Raw genomic sequence first — 15,798 nt, 5'->3', positions numbered from 1 at the left:
TTTAGCACCATTCTTTCAGGCAGATATTTTTAGGGTCGGGGCAGGACAGGGTCTCACTCTGCCTCCCTGGATTGAAAGCTAGAGTGTGGGTGGTGTCATCATAGCTCACTGCAACCTCAAAGTCCTGGGCTCCAGTGATCCTCCTGCCTCAGCCTCCCAAAGGGCAAGTATGACAGGCCTCACCCACCAAGCATGGTCCAGTGAGATGTTTTTATGCCAATGGTCAATAACCAGGTAGTATCTAGACACGAGCTTCAATTATTGTCTGCCATCGAATGTGAACCAATCTTGACTTGAAAATGTATATTGAATTCTGTGGTTGCAGCAGCACTTATGACTTGGAAAATTAAAATATTGCTGCGTGAAAAACACAGCTTACACTCTTCATAGGTTTGTATTACATCTGGGACACCAAGTAATACCCAGTCTCTATTCTAAATAACCTTCATGGTCACAGTAAGCTTTTCAGGTGACCAAAACTGATGCAGTACAATGCTCTGCTCTTGGGGGGTGGTGTGAGGGTCAGTGCTGTCAGCAAAGAACATGGTTAGTGCCTTCCCAATAGGGACGACTGTAAGCATCTTCCTGACAGAAGTCCAGAGAGAACTAGTAAAATTGGATTCTGAGTTTGGACATCTGATCCCATTGTTTACTGAGTTCCAAGCAGAGCCATCTGATGAAAGCTGGGTTTCAGGGAGATCGTGGGGTTCAGGGAGCCTGTGTGGGCCAAGCCTTCATGGAGATGAGACCACACAGAAAGGCAGCAGAGCAGAGAGACAGAGAGCAGGGCGCTGGTGGTGCAGAGTTAGGGACGGGGTCCAAGCCCATTGACAGGCACCTACACCTGAGAAGGTCATGAGGTCCCTCTGTCCTCAGTTCTCTGCACTGTCATATGACTATGGTAATAGGCTTATTTGTTGTTACGACATGAGGCAGCTGAAATGACTCAATCCAGGTGAATTGTGAGGAAGAGGACTGGTCCGTTAGTCGTCTTCCGTGTTTCCTAAATGGCAGGGGGAACAAACCGGACACCAGGTAGGGTGCTCGGACCACTGCAGGGCAGTGGGGGTGGAGGGTGATTTCTCATCCCCTCTGTGGGTATGATGCTCTGCAGCTGTCAGGGAACGTCTGGCATTATGGCCTGTGATCCCCACATCAGACCGTGGGTGGGCAGAGCAGGTGCTGTACCTCCTGTTCTCTACTGAGTGGTTGTGACATTGAGGGAAGCTAAGTGGCTTTTAGCATCACATCATGAATGAGTGATGGATCTGGCATGGGAAGTGTACATGGTCCCATGGGAGGCGCAGAACTCTGATGACTGGGACCTCTCCACCATATCCTGGACTCCTGATTCAAGAGCTCCCCTGACTCTTTCTCCAACATTCCTACCCGTTATTCAAGGGGAATCCAAGTTGATGCCCCGGAAGACATGCCTGGATAAGGAGGTTGCCCTAATCATGACACATCCTCTCTCCTCTACCATACACATCTTCCGTCCCTAATGTGGCCCTGTTTCCTCTGAAGGAAATCCTCTTAGGGTCTTGGCATCACATCTGTGGCCTTTCTCCCCCAGTACTGTCATGCTGTGAGCTGCCCCTCAGGTGACCACATTGAATGACCAGTGTCTGCTTCTCCCCCAAATGTGCTCAGACTGTAGGACATTGTGAAAAGCTGCCTCATAGTGTTTTCACAAACAATAACCTTTACTACCACTCATTAAACCCGAGTTAGCAGGCAAGAGAATTCACTGGAAGAGTAGCCATCTGGGCTGGTGCTTTGGTAGTTTATTGAGATAAACTAGGAGCCTCCTTGTCTACTTATCTGACCAGCCTCTATAGAATTAAAGTCAATGCGTGTTTTGTTTTATATAGTGACACCAGGGAGCACACACTGAGATTTGTTGTTTTTTTAAATTTACATATGAACAGAAATGACATGCCAAAAGTTGACTGAACTCCCAGCACACATTTCAGGAAAAAGAAAAGACATGTGAAAGATAGAGTTTAATATGTGAAAACCCACAAAGTCATCTCCTGCTTTCTGGATTTCCTTCAAATTTTTAAAATGAATGGTTTTAGCAGGTACTCAGTTAAGTTAAAATGACATGGAAATAGATGTTCCCATATTTTCCAATTTAGGGGACATCTAATTGAGCAATGTTTGAGGATCACAGGACATAAGAAAAAAGAATACATTTTTGAAAGGAGGAGATAAACTTTAGGGCAACCTACTTGACAGGAGTATCAACTATAAATTGGGGAATCAAACAAAACCAAAAACACATTATAACCACCCATGGGAAAATGCAGAGGATAATTTTGTAAGTAAAATATTGTGAGAAATACTCTAGTCACTGTGAAGGAGCAGAGCGTCCCACAGGTCAGTATGAACATACCTTTGAATCGGCTTTTCAGGTTTCCCATGTTGAATGGCAAGTGGCAGCAGGAGGGGCCAAGATATATACTCTCATGTCACCACGGTGATGGGTGTCACAGAACCTTCCCAGTGAAGGCACAATCCACATTGTGAGGTCCAACTGCTGCTCTGCAGGCAAGTGGGCTTTCAGTGTGCAAAAGTGTCATCAAAGTTGAAGTAGTTTATCTGAAAAACTAAACCCCAATCCCCCACATTGTATTCTCTATTTCTTAAAATAAGTCATAGCAGAGACACGGTGTACCCCCAAATAGAGTCCACAGTGAGGATTTGAAAGGAAAAAGATACAAAACTGACCTATTGACAACAAGCAGAGGTTCCATTCTTGATTTGAAAAACATCCCTGGACATTTCTACTGTTCCTGCAGCATCTAATAGTTCTAGAATCAAGAAGGCCATATTGTTCAGGATTAGATAAAATACAGTAGTTACAGATATTTAATTATAAAATGTCATAGTTAAGAATATACTTATCAAACTGCACTTTCATCATATTTACATGTATTACTGTGCCCTTAGTTCTAGCTCAAGCTCTGTGAATTCAAGGAGGAATTTCTCTTTCCAAGTGTATGTAAACAGCTGGGTGTTCATTGAGTAATTTAGTGGGGGTGAGAGGGGACATATGTTCACCAGAGCATCTTCTGGAGAGTGAAAAGTCTCAATGGATACATGCCTGTATTGGCAGCTACTTTGTGGTTTTTCTTTTTTTCTTTTTTTTTGAGACAGTCTTCCTTTGTCACTCACAGTAGAGTGCAGTAGTGTCATAACTCACAGCAATGTAAAACTCTTGGGCTCAAGTGATTCTCTTGCCTCAGCCTCCCAAGTAGCTGGGACTACAGGTGCCCTCCACAATGCCTAGCCATTTGTAGAGAGGGCGTCTCACTCTGTCTCTGGCTGATGTTGAACTCCTGAGGTCAGTCAGTCCACTCACCTCATCCTCCCAGAATGCTGAGATTACAGGCATGAGCCACAGCGTCCAGGCAAAACCTATTATTTGTAAAGCCTTTTAAGTGCTATGCATTAAAATATTCTTACCTGAGGGTGGAGCCTGTGGCTCAAAAGGGTAGGGCGCCAGCCCCATATGCTGGAGGTGGCGGGTTCAAACCCAGCCCCGGCCAAAAACTGCAAAGAAAAAAAAAATTCTTACCTGAGGTACTTTATTATTGATTATAGTGTATTTTCTGTGAAATTGTATTTTCATACACCATGTGCCAGTGATTGAAAATATCTGCTCTCTATAGATACATAGGGATCATAGGTCATAGTTGAACCTTCTAGTTATCTAGAAAAACATTCTTTTTTAATGTCATATTAATTTCCATACAGAATTTCATAAGCTAAAGTTTCTAATATTCTTGTTTTATAACACCTTATGACTGTGTTTCTTGGTAGGCCAGTTACCTTAACATCAGTTTATTGTGTGTTTGGTTTGTCTATGTCTTATATTCTTAGATAAGAGTGTGTAACTCTATATATACACTTTAAGTCAAGGTGAGGTTCAATCAAAATATTAGGCATATGTATATCACTAATAATATATGTATGTGTTTTTCTTAACAGACTTCCTTTATGATTATCTTATATATTTATTTTCTTGTTTAGTTTTTTTTTTTTCTTTTCCTTTTCTGAGGCGGAGTCTCACATCGTCACCTTTGGTAGAGTGTCGTGTACTTATAGCTCACAGCAACTTCGAAGTCTTGGGCTCAGGCTATTGTCTCAGCCACCCTAGTTGCTGGGACTACAGGCACCCGTTACAATGTCCAGCTACGTTTTAGAGATGGGGTCCTGTACTTGCTCAGGCTGGTCTTGAACTTGTGAGCTCAGGCAATCCACCTGCCTAGGCCTCCCAGACTACTGGGATTACAGGCATGAGCCACTGAGCCCCAGCTCTTCCTTAGTTTATAATGTTTGTTTTATCTTATCTAGTTGAATGATCATAAAAATCGTCTTAATTTCACCATGTGCTCAATGATGGATCTATATTTTTATGTGTGTGAGAGAAACACTTGTTATTTGAAGGTAATTTTTGGAAAGATTTATTGACTGTCTCTTTTTGTTATCTGTTTAAAATTGTATTATTAAAAGAACATATAACAAAAGGTATTATCATGCTGGATGATTCACACCTGGAATCCTACCTAGCACTCTGGGAGGCTGAGGTGGATGGATTGCTTGAGCTCAGGAGTTGAAGACCAGCCTGAGCAAGAGGGAGAGACCCTAGCCAGCTGTGGTGGTTCACGCCTAGAGTGCCAGCTACTCAGAAGACAGGCAACAGGATTTCTTTTTTTTTTTTTTTTTTAATTTCAGATCAATGTGTGGTACAATTAGGTTACAATGTTTGCATTTGCAATAAGGACTCACAAAGGAGTCCTTATTGTGATTGTGTCCCACACTAAGGAGTCATGCCTTCTACCATTACATTGTGCCCATTTAGTGGGAGCACACTAATCCCCGCTTCCAAAGAGGATCTCTTGAGTCCAAGAGTTTGAGGCTGCTGTGAGCAATTATGATGCCGTGGCACTCTACCCAATAGAGTGAGACTGTCTCACAACAAAACACAGCCAAAAGTATTCCTAAAAATACTTTTTTTCAATGTTGAATTTTTTCTTTATTAAAATGAACTTTTATCTTATAAAAAATACCTTAATACCTTTTTTTTTTGAGACAGAGTCTCACTTTGTCCACCTTGGCTCAGTAGAGTGCTATGGTATCATAGTTCATAGCAACCTCATACTCTTGGGCTCAAACAGTTTTCTTGCCTCATCCTCCCAAGTAGCTGGGACTACAGGCAAACACCACAATGACCAGCTATTTTTAGAGATGAGGTCTCGCTCTGACTCAGACTGGTCTCAAACCTGTGAGCTCAGTCTATCCACCCACCTCGGCCTCCCAGAGTGCTAGGATTACAGGAGTGAGCCACTGTATCTGACCTTAAAAATCTTTTTAAGTTTACATTTCAGTAGTGTTAAGTATGTTTGTTACTTACTGTTATACAGATCTCTAGAACTTTGAAATCATTCAGATCTACCACGCAATACCCCCTAAGTAAAAACTCCTTTTACCCTCTCTTCAACCCTTGAGTAACACCCTTGACAAACACCATTCTATTTTCTCTTTCTATGAGTTTGACTACTTAAGATAGCTTATGTAAGTGAAATTAATGTAATATGCATCATTTTGTTGCCAGCATATTTCAGTTAACATAATATTCTGAAGGTTTGCTCTTATCATACATTATGATGAGGCCTGCTTTCATATTTAATGGAAGACAGAGCCTCAAATAAGAAAACAAAATTTTTTAAGGTGGCAAACCCAGGGAGGGGCAGGACTGGTTGGAAAACAGACACGTCTGACTCCAGTGTCAATAAGGGCCTCCTAACGTTGGGAACATTCTCCCACCCCTATTCTGCTCAGTGAAGTGCTAGGTGACTACCCTCCCAGGAGACACTGCACTGTGCCTAAAGTACATTTTTGCATTGTATGTTTTTACACCACCTTCTAGGTGGGTTTTCCTTGTCCTTTTAGAAAGTATTTTTTTTTTCCTTTACAAGTGTGAGGAATTCCAGAGGGTAAGACTCATTTCTGCCTTTCCCCCTCAATACTAGCATCCAAATAAGGGAGGGAATGAACATCTTAACAAGCAAAGAGGTTAGCTTTTTTAGGTGAAGGGATACCAGAGGACTACTCTTGGCCCCAGGGCACGTAGCTACTCTAAGAGAGACTTTACCTCTACCATCTCAGGCTGTTCTCTAGCAGATGACTCAGGGACACGTCTGCTAGATGGCTGCTGTAGGCATCTTGGTTAATTCTAGACAGTTATGAAATACAGAGCCATGAAAATACAGGAAGGTGGCTGAGAACACGTCACACTGCAAAGTTTCCAAAAGGGAATTATAGACAAAAATCCTATAAGTAAACCTTTCAATGGTTCCATTTTGTGAAGGAAGTTTGAAGTCTTTTGTGAGTGGAAGGGAAAGAACCTGGCTAGAACTACACATGTGGCTTAGGGCCTAATCACGTAGAAGTGATTTAGGGCCGAGCTTCGTGGGGGCAGGCCTGTAGGCAGATACCTGTATAGCTCAGCTGTTTCCAGAAGACTCCCTAAAGGTGATTGACTGTCTCCAGATGGTCCATTAAAGGTCCAGCATTCAAACATCTTATTTCCCCAGAACCTTGCTTTGTGGTTTTGTTTTTGATTATTTAGCACAAAAATAACTTTAGATAATGTTAGTGAAGTGGTTATCAGTTAATCCAGTTAATCTGTAGGCCACTAGGTGCCAGGCAGTAAAAGGCCTGGTGCCAAGTTTTAAGCCACATGTTTATTGATTAAGTTATGTGCCTATATAAGCCTTGGTGGAAGAAATAAAATTGCTGTTTGCCTGAGCGAGCTTTCAGCCTTCCTTATTCTCCCACATTGAATCCCAGGCTTAATCTCTGTGGCATCGCCCATGCAAGAATCATTCACACAACAGAATTTAAATTCAAACACATCACATTCTCTACCTGGGAAAAATAAAAGGGGAAGCAGCACAAAAATAATTTTATTATAGAGTGTCAGGGGATCATTCTCTGGTTTTCTCTCAAGGGAATTGTTCAGAGTAGGAAAATATCATTTGAACACACTGACTGCCATACCAGGAAAAAAAATTCCTTGGGGCCATGATGTGTTATTGGATCAAGAAATGTGTGAGTTATATATGCTTCACAAGGCCCCAGGCTCATAACTAGCATATGCTAAATGCGAGTCACACAGTAGTTAATGTGTTACAAATGCCTTTCATGGGGGGCTGTGCATGATGGCGGGTGGGAAGGACCTTTAGTGGAGCCGTCCTAGAGCAAAGGGGCAAAGGGAGAGGGTTGGATCAGTCCGAGTGTGGCATATCGAGTACAGTGGTGGCTGGGAGTGTGCAGCGTGGAAGCAGACAGCAGGATTTGGCCGAGGTGTAGAGAACTATCACATCTGGGCAAGGTTTGGCAGGTTACCCCAGTGCTGCAGTGGCTCTGGGTGGGCAGACACCCGGGGTTATGATGGTGCAGGGAGGATGTGGCCTGATCCGGGGGATAATTTCTGCGTTCCTTTTGTGAGACTAAATACTACTTCTAAGAGCAGAATTTGGTGGCCAGATTAGATTGCTGGCTTGATCCGCTCTGAGGAGGGTCACAACCTGTGGATCATACACAGGGGAGGGGTTCCCAGAAAGAGGAGAGCCACAGAAGCGAGTGCGAGCTGACATGTTGCTGGGCGCCTATCTGGAGGTGAACATGTGCCCTTATCAGGCTCCGGGATTCTGAAAGGAATGAATTAGGCACTCCCGAGTGGAATTTGGGGGCCAATTTGGGGTGCTGCCTGGTGCAGCCTCACTGGGGTTTGGCAGTGGGGGAGACATCCGTAAGGGGAGACAGTTTCCTATCAGGGTCATACCATTGTTGGAAACACTGTGCCATGGTGCTGGCGGGCTTCTTGCTGGGGACATAGGGCAAGGTGGACAGCATCCTGCCTACAGGAGTGATCCTTCACTCGGGACAGGCACAGGGACCCCAGCTCCCCATGTAGAGGATTGCAGAGGCCTGTTGCTGAGGTACTGTTCAGAACTGTGGAATCCCAGATCTGTGGGAGCTATGTGCTGAGATGGACGGGCAACCACCAGGAACAAATAAGCTGGCATACTGTTCTAAGTCTGGGAACCAGAGAGAGGTTAATACCTGTGTTGTTTGTCCCCCAAATTCAGAGCGCCACTTGTTGTTCAGGAACTGTATTACAGCATAGATATACTACCGAAATCTAATCGCTATGTCTTGTATATAATTTTTTTTTCTTTTGGTTGCTGTTGCTGTTTTCTTTTTCCTTTTTTTTTTTTTCTTCTCTTTTGTCTTTAATTTAGCTTCCTCAATTGGTTGCTGAGAGTGCTTATATCAGCATATCTGAGGGTTTTTTATTTTATTTTTTTTTTCTTTTCTAATATTTTGTTTCAATGCATGTTGCTTTTTAAGGTTGAATTTTTCTCTTGGATCCCATTTTTTACATTCAGCAAGAGCAAGGACATCTATATTCTTTTAATTTTTTCTTTTGTTTTTGGCTTTGGTTGCAAAATTTTAGCTTCAACTATTCCCTCACCCAAGTACATCCCACAGCATTCTCCCAGTTGATAGAGTCCCTTCTACTCACTCCATCTCTCCCACATAAAGTACTTCAGCATCAGCCAAGATATGAACCCCCACCCCGTTTCTAGTATTGTGTTTCTCTTTTTCTTGGATTGTTGCCTTTCTGTTTTCTTTCCTTATCCCTCCTCCCTCCTTCCCCTTAATTTGATCGAATGGCACATTTAATTTTCCTTGATCTATGCATATATATATATAGTCTTCTCTTTTTTCTTTCTTCTTTCTCTTTTCACCCTTTCCTTTCTGAGAGCAAGGGGGACACGGTGGTGGCCTAGGAGGTTGACCATAGCAGGAAACCTGGCTCAAAGAAGCCAGAAGAACTTTCTAATCTTGGCCTAGGAATAGAGTAGTAGGAAGATCACATTACAGATCTTTTCTACTTTTTTCTTTCTTTTTTTTCTTTACTTTCTTTTTTATCTATTACTTCTTGGGTTTTTTGTTTGCTTTTCTTCTTCTCTTTTTATTTATTTATTTGGGAAAGGAAGAGTCTGACTGTGGTCAGAAAAGTAAGGTGGGCCTATCTTTGAGAAACCCACCAGCTCAGCTCATCACAACACTCAAGCTATAGGAGTGGCCATAGGCCAGAGCTGAACAACAACATCTCTTCCATCATTCTCATCCTCCCTTCCTGTTCTCACCTGCTCCTCAATTTTCTTCTATTAGCCCCCCTTCTCCCTTGTTTTTACCTTTCTTTTTCTTCCTTTTGCTTTTCTCCTACACTTACCCCTTTTATTTTTTATTTCTTTTTCTCTTCTTCTTTTTCTCAGTTCTCTTTGCTTGCTGTACCCTTCTCTGCCTTCTGACCCTACACCAACAGGCCTCTTCCTCACCTAAACTCTGAGACAAGGTAACTTGAAGCAAAGGAAGAATTGTGAAGGAGAAAGGTGCACAAAGAAGTGAACAAGAAGAAAGCACACATGAGGAGGAACCAACAGAAAAACTCAGGCACCACAAATAACCAAATTAGAGCAACTCCTCCAAGGGACCATGAGGCAATTTATAAAGAAGTCTCTTCCTGTAAAGAATTAATGGATTCAACAAAAAGAGAATTTAAATAAGATTGATTAAGATAATAAAGGGATTGGAAGAGAAAATGGAAGTACAGAACCAAAAGTCAGATGAGAAATATGTAGAATATAGAAAAGGGAGGGGTGGGGAAAGGAAGAGCAGAGAGAGGGAAGGAGGTGGGGTGGGGTCTTGGTGTGTGACACACCATTTGGGAGCAAGACACAGTTGTAAGAGGGACTTTACATAACAAATGCAATCAATGTAGCCTGGTTTCTTATACCCTCAATGAATCCCCAACAATTAAAAAAAAAAAAAGAAGAATATAGAAAAGACATGGATGAGCTTAAAGAAATGAAGGAATCTAAACTCACTCAGAAATTTTTGATCAATTTCCAACTTCCACACTGGCGAAAGGATTAAAAATGTTCACTGGACTTTTGAAAAACTCAGTACCGAAATTCTGCAAGGCTTATCAATATTCTCAATTAATGTGAAGGGTTTAAATTATCCTCTAAAGAGGCACAAGTTGACTGGATACAAAAACTCAGGCCAGATATCTGCTGCATACAAGAATCCCACCTTACCTTAAAAGATAAATATAGACCAGGCGTCCTCAAACTTTTTAAACAGGGGGCCAGTTTCCTGTCCCTCAGACTGTTAGATTGCCGGACTATAGTTTAAAAAAAAAAAAAAACTATGAACAAATTCCTATGCACACTGCACATATCTTATTTTGAAGTAAAAAAAAAAAAAAAAAACGAGAACAAATACAATCACACTGCCTCATGTGGCCCACGGGTGGCAGTTTGAGGAACCCTGAACTAGAGTTTAGGAAACACTATTCTAGAAAAAGAAAGATTTTGACATAAAAAAATCTAGGAGTTAGCAAAGGCCTTTTAAAACACTTTTGTAAAATCAGGAACCCTGAAGGGTCACATTGCCCCAAGTGAGAATTTCATAGATGGTGCCCACGGCCCAGTCCTTCCCATCCCCCACTTACAAGAAAGCACATTTGAAAAAAAGTCATTACAAACAGAATCATTACAGAGATAAATTTAAATGTTCTCAAATTTATTTTTTTTAATTCTGCTTTTCTTAATGATACATAATAGATGGGCATTTTCCAGGGCACATGTAGCTTTACACATTCATATAATTTGTAAAGATAAAATGAAGATAACTGAGACACCCATCACCTTAAATATTTGTACTTTTCCTGGTTTACTATTTGATTCCAAATGTCTATGTCTCTATTTTTGTGCCAGTACCACGTTGTCTTGACCACTATGGCCTTGTAATACAGCCTAAAATCCAGTACGGTGATACCCCCCGGCTGTTTTTATTACTAAGAACTGCCTTAGCTATATGAGGTTTTTTTCTGGTTCCATACAAAATGCAGAATCATTTTTTGCAAGTCTTGAAAATAAGATGTTGGTATTTTAATAGGGATGGCGTTGAATTGGTAAATTGCTCTGGGAAGTATAGACATTTTACCAATGTTGATTATTTTTCCCAGCCATGAACATGGTATGTTCTTCCATTTGTTAAGGTCCTCTGCTATTTCCTTTCTTAAGTTTACATAATTTTCTTTATAGAGGTTCTTCACCTCTTTTGTTAGGCATATTCCTAAGTATTTCATTTTCTTTGGGGCTATGGTGAAGGGAATTGTGTCTTTAATTAACATTGAAATCAACAACTTACAGCCACCTAATCTTTAATAAACCAAAGAAGAGTGTCCACGGGGGGGAAAGATTCCCTAGTCAATAATTGGTGCTGGGAGAATCGGATATCCATATGTAAAAGACTGAAACTGGACCCACACTTTCTCCACTCACAGAAATTGACTCAAGATGGAGAAAGGACTTAAATTTAAGGCAGGAAACAATAAAAATCTTCAAAGAAAGAATAGGAAAAACACCGGAAGATATTGGCCTGGGGAAAGATTTTATGAGGAAGACTGCCATGGCAATAGCAACAACTGCAATAATAAACAAATGGAATTTAATTAAATTGTAAAGTTTCTGTACAGCCAAGGAGAGTTTCTGTACAACCAAGCAAATAGACAATCTACCCAATGGGAAAGAATATTTGCATATTTTGAATCAGGCAAATACTTAATAACCTGGAGCTATACAGAACTTCAGTTACTTCACAAGAAAAAAACCAACAATCCCATACATCAATGGGGAAGAGAGATGAATAGAATCTTCTCCAAAGATGACAGATGAATGGCCAGCAATCATATGAAAAAAATGCTCACCATCTCTAATTATTAGAGAAATGCAGATTAAAACCACTCTGAGATATCATCTAACCCCAGCGAGAATGGTCTATATCACAAAATCTCAAAACTGCAGATGCTGGTGCAGTCGCGGAGAGAAAGGAACACTTTTACACTGCTGGTGGGACTGCAAACTAATACAACCTTTTTGGAAGGAAGTATGGAGAAACCTCAAAGAACTCAACCTAGACCTCTCGTTTGATCTTGCAATCCCATTCCTGGGCATCTATCCAGAAGGAAAAAAAACCTTTATTATAAAGACACTTGTACTAGGCTATTTACCGCAGCCCAATTCACAATCGCCAAAATGTGGAAACAACCTAAATGTCCTTCAACCCAGGAATGGATTGGCAAGCTGTGGTATATGTATACAATTGAATATTATTCAGCCATAAAAAATGGAGATTTTTCAGCATTTGTACTAACCTGGTTGGAGGTGGAACACATTATTCTTAGTGAAGCATCACAGGAGTGGAGAAGTATGAATCCTATGTACTCAATTTTGATTTGAAGACAATTAATGACAATGGTGGGACATGAGGGAAGGGGAGAGCAGACAAAGAAGGAGGAAAGGGCTGAGGGAGAGGAAAAGAAAAAAAAAGAACAATAAAAGAAAAGTAAATAGTGACTAATTTTCACATAAATTGGTTTTAATTTTGATCCAAGTATATTACTTAAACATTAATTCTTAACTCAACATGTTAATATGTTTAGGATATTGTATCCTCATTTATAAGTGACATATGTTTGTAATTTCTCCTTATAATAATATATTTTCTCCAACTTTAATATCCAGTGTACCTATACCAAGTAGAATGATTTTGATGTATTTCTTCTTTTTTCTATTGTCTGTAAGATTTAGCATGATCTGTTTTTTGAAGTTATTTTTTACTTTTATTTAGAAATATTAGTTGTCTAATTTTTGATACAAAAAATAAGAAGTTAACTGATGACTCCATACTGAATCTCAGAGTCAAAGCATTCTATAGTAGACATACTCTTATTTGACAATGTGAATGTTACTTTCCTTGCATTATTATTATTATTGCTCAATATTTCAATGAAGCAATTGTCTGATTCGTTTTCTGAATGTATTTATGTTCCTTCGTTGTTTACAAGATTTTTGTTTCTAATCCTTATCTTAAACATTGTTATTTTTATTAAATTTTAAGTCTTTTTAATTTTGTGAAGGCAAAAGAAAAATGGAAACCTAATTAACACAAGTATATGTAAAAATAAAAATTTTTAAAAAGCCTAAAAAAATTGTATTTTTTTATGCTATAAACATTTGAATCATTCTTGTCTAGCAATTTTGTAATGTACAATAGATTATCATAACCTATAATCATGTTACTGATCTACCAAATACTAGGTTTATTTCTTCTATCAAACTATATATTTGTACCCATTAATCAACTTCTCTTAAAAACCCCCCTTCCCTCTACCCTCTGGTAGTCACCAATCTACCCACTATTTTCATGAGATCCACTTTTATATCTTCTGCCTATAAGCAAAACATGTGATATTTGTCTTTCTGTGATTGGACTATTTCAGTGAACATCATTATGTTCAGTTCCATGCTTGTTGCTGCAAATAACAAGATTTCGTTGTTTTTTATGGCTGGATAGTATTCCATTGTGTTTATATGCCACATTTCCTTTATCAATCCATCTATTCATCAATCGATTCCATATTTTGGGTATTGGGAATAGTGCTGCAAAGAACATGGAAGTGAAAGTATCTCTTCCATATATTGATTTTTCTTTTGAATAGATACCCAGTAGTGGGATTGCTGGATAATATGGTAGTTTGATTTTTATTTTCTTGAGGAACCTCCATACCATTTTACATGGTGGCTGTGCTAATTTAAAATCCCACCAACTACTTTTGAGGGTTTCCCTTCCTCCACATCCTCACCAGCATCCATTACTCTCTTTTTAATAAAAGCCATTTTTAACTGGAGTGAGATGATACATCATTATTGTTTTTACTGGCATTTCTCTAATGATTAGTGATGTTAAGCATGTTTTCCAGTACCTGTTGCCCATCAGTATGTCTTCTTTTGAGAAACATCTATTCAGATCTTTTGACCACTTTGTAATCACATTATTTGTTTTTTTGCTGTTGAGTTGTTTGGGCTCCTTAAATACTCTGGTTATTAATTCCTTGTCAGATGAATAATTTGCTAAAAAGCTCTACATAGCAAAGTAAATAATCAATGAAGTGACAAAGACACCCCACAAAACATTTGCAAATTATTCATCTGACAAGAGATTAATAACCAGAATATATAAATTTCCAATTTGTTGGCATATAGTTGTACATAATAGTTTCTAATTATTCTTCATATGTTTGTAGCCTCAATTATTATCTTTCCTATTTCATTTTATTTTAGTCTTCTCTCTTTTTACTTAGAGTAGACTTGTTGATTTTATCTTTTTTAAAAACCAACATTTTCTTTTGTTGATCTTTTGTATTCTTTCTTAGTCTTGATCTGAGCTTCTTTCCTTCTACTAATTATGAATTTAGTTAATTCTTCCTTTTCTAATTTCTTGAGGTGCCTCATTAGATGGTTTATTTGAAGTATTTGTACTTTTTTGATATAAGCATTTACTGCTATGAACTTCCTTCCCTCTTAATACTGCTTTTTCTATAGTCCACGTTTGGTATGTTATACAGTATTTCCATTTTTGCTTATTTTGATAAATTTTCTTTTTAATTTCTTCATTGACCCATTGGTCACTCAGGAGGATTTTGCTTAATTTCCATGTGTTGGTCGAGTTTCCAAGATTCTTCTTGTTACTGATTTCCAGTTTTATTATATTGTGGTCAGAAAAGATACTTGATATGATTGATGATTTTTTTAATTTGTTGAAACTTGTTTTGTGACCTAAGATGTGTCTATTCTGGATAAGGTCCAATGTGGTGATGGAAAAAATGTATATTCTGCAACAGTTGGACAAAATATCCTGTGAATGTCAGTTAGGGCTATTTAACACCAATGTCTTTGTGTTGATTTCATGTCTGGATAATCTGTTCATTACAGACAGTGGAACACTGAAGTTCCTTACTAGTATTGTATTGCAATCTGTCTATCCCTTTACATCTATTAATGTTTGCTTTATATGCTTGCAAGCTCCATAGATATTTAAATGATATACATGTATGTATCCTCTTGCTGAATTAATCCCCTTATCATTACATAGTAACCTTTATTGCCTCTTTTTGTAGTCTTTAATTTTCAGTCTATTTTATCTGACATAAATACAGGTACTCCTGCTATTTTTTGGTCATCAGTTGCATAGAATATATTTTTCAACACATTCACTTTAAGTCAATGTGTGTTTTTATAGGTGAAGTGTATTTCTTGTAGGCAGTATATAGTTGGATCTAGGATCTGCTACTGCCATTTTGTTGTTGGGTTTCTACTTGTTATGTAATTCCTCCCTTCTTTCTTACTGTCTCCCTTTCTGGTTAGCGGTTTTCTCTAGTAGTGTGTTTTAATTCATTGCTTTTTATTTTTAGTGAATCTTTTATAAGTTCTTGCATGTGGTTACTAGGATACTTACAAAATAATCTTATAGATATAAATATATTTTAAAGATATATATAACAACTTATATATCACAAACATTATATCATAAAGATAGAAACAATGAAAAATGGAAACAAACTCTACACTTTAACTTCATCCATTCACTTTTTTATTTTTTCCCCAATTTGCATATTTTTATATTGCCTATCTCTTAACAGGTTGCTATAGCTATTATTGTTTTTGATACATTTGTCTTTTGGGCTTCACATAAAAAATTATGAGTAAACTGTACACCACAATTACAATATTAGAATGTTCTGGTTTTGTTCATATAGTTAATTTTAACAATGGGTTATATATCTTAAAATGTTTTTGTTTTCAT

This window comes from Nycticebus coucang, chromosome 6 (genome assembly GCF_027406575.1).
Source record: "Nycticebus coucang isolate mNycCou1 chromosome 6, mNycCou1.pri, whole genome shotgun sequence".
Taxonomy (NCBI): Eukaryota; Metazoa; Chordata; class Mammalia; order Primates; family Lorisidae; genus Nycticebus; species Nycticebus coucang.
Note: the sequence above shows the minus strand (reverse complement) of the source record.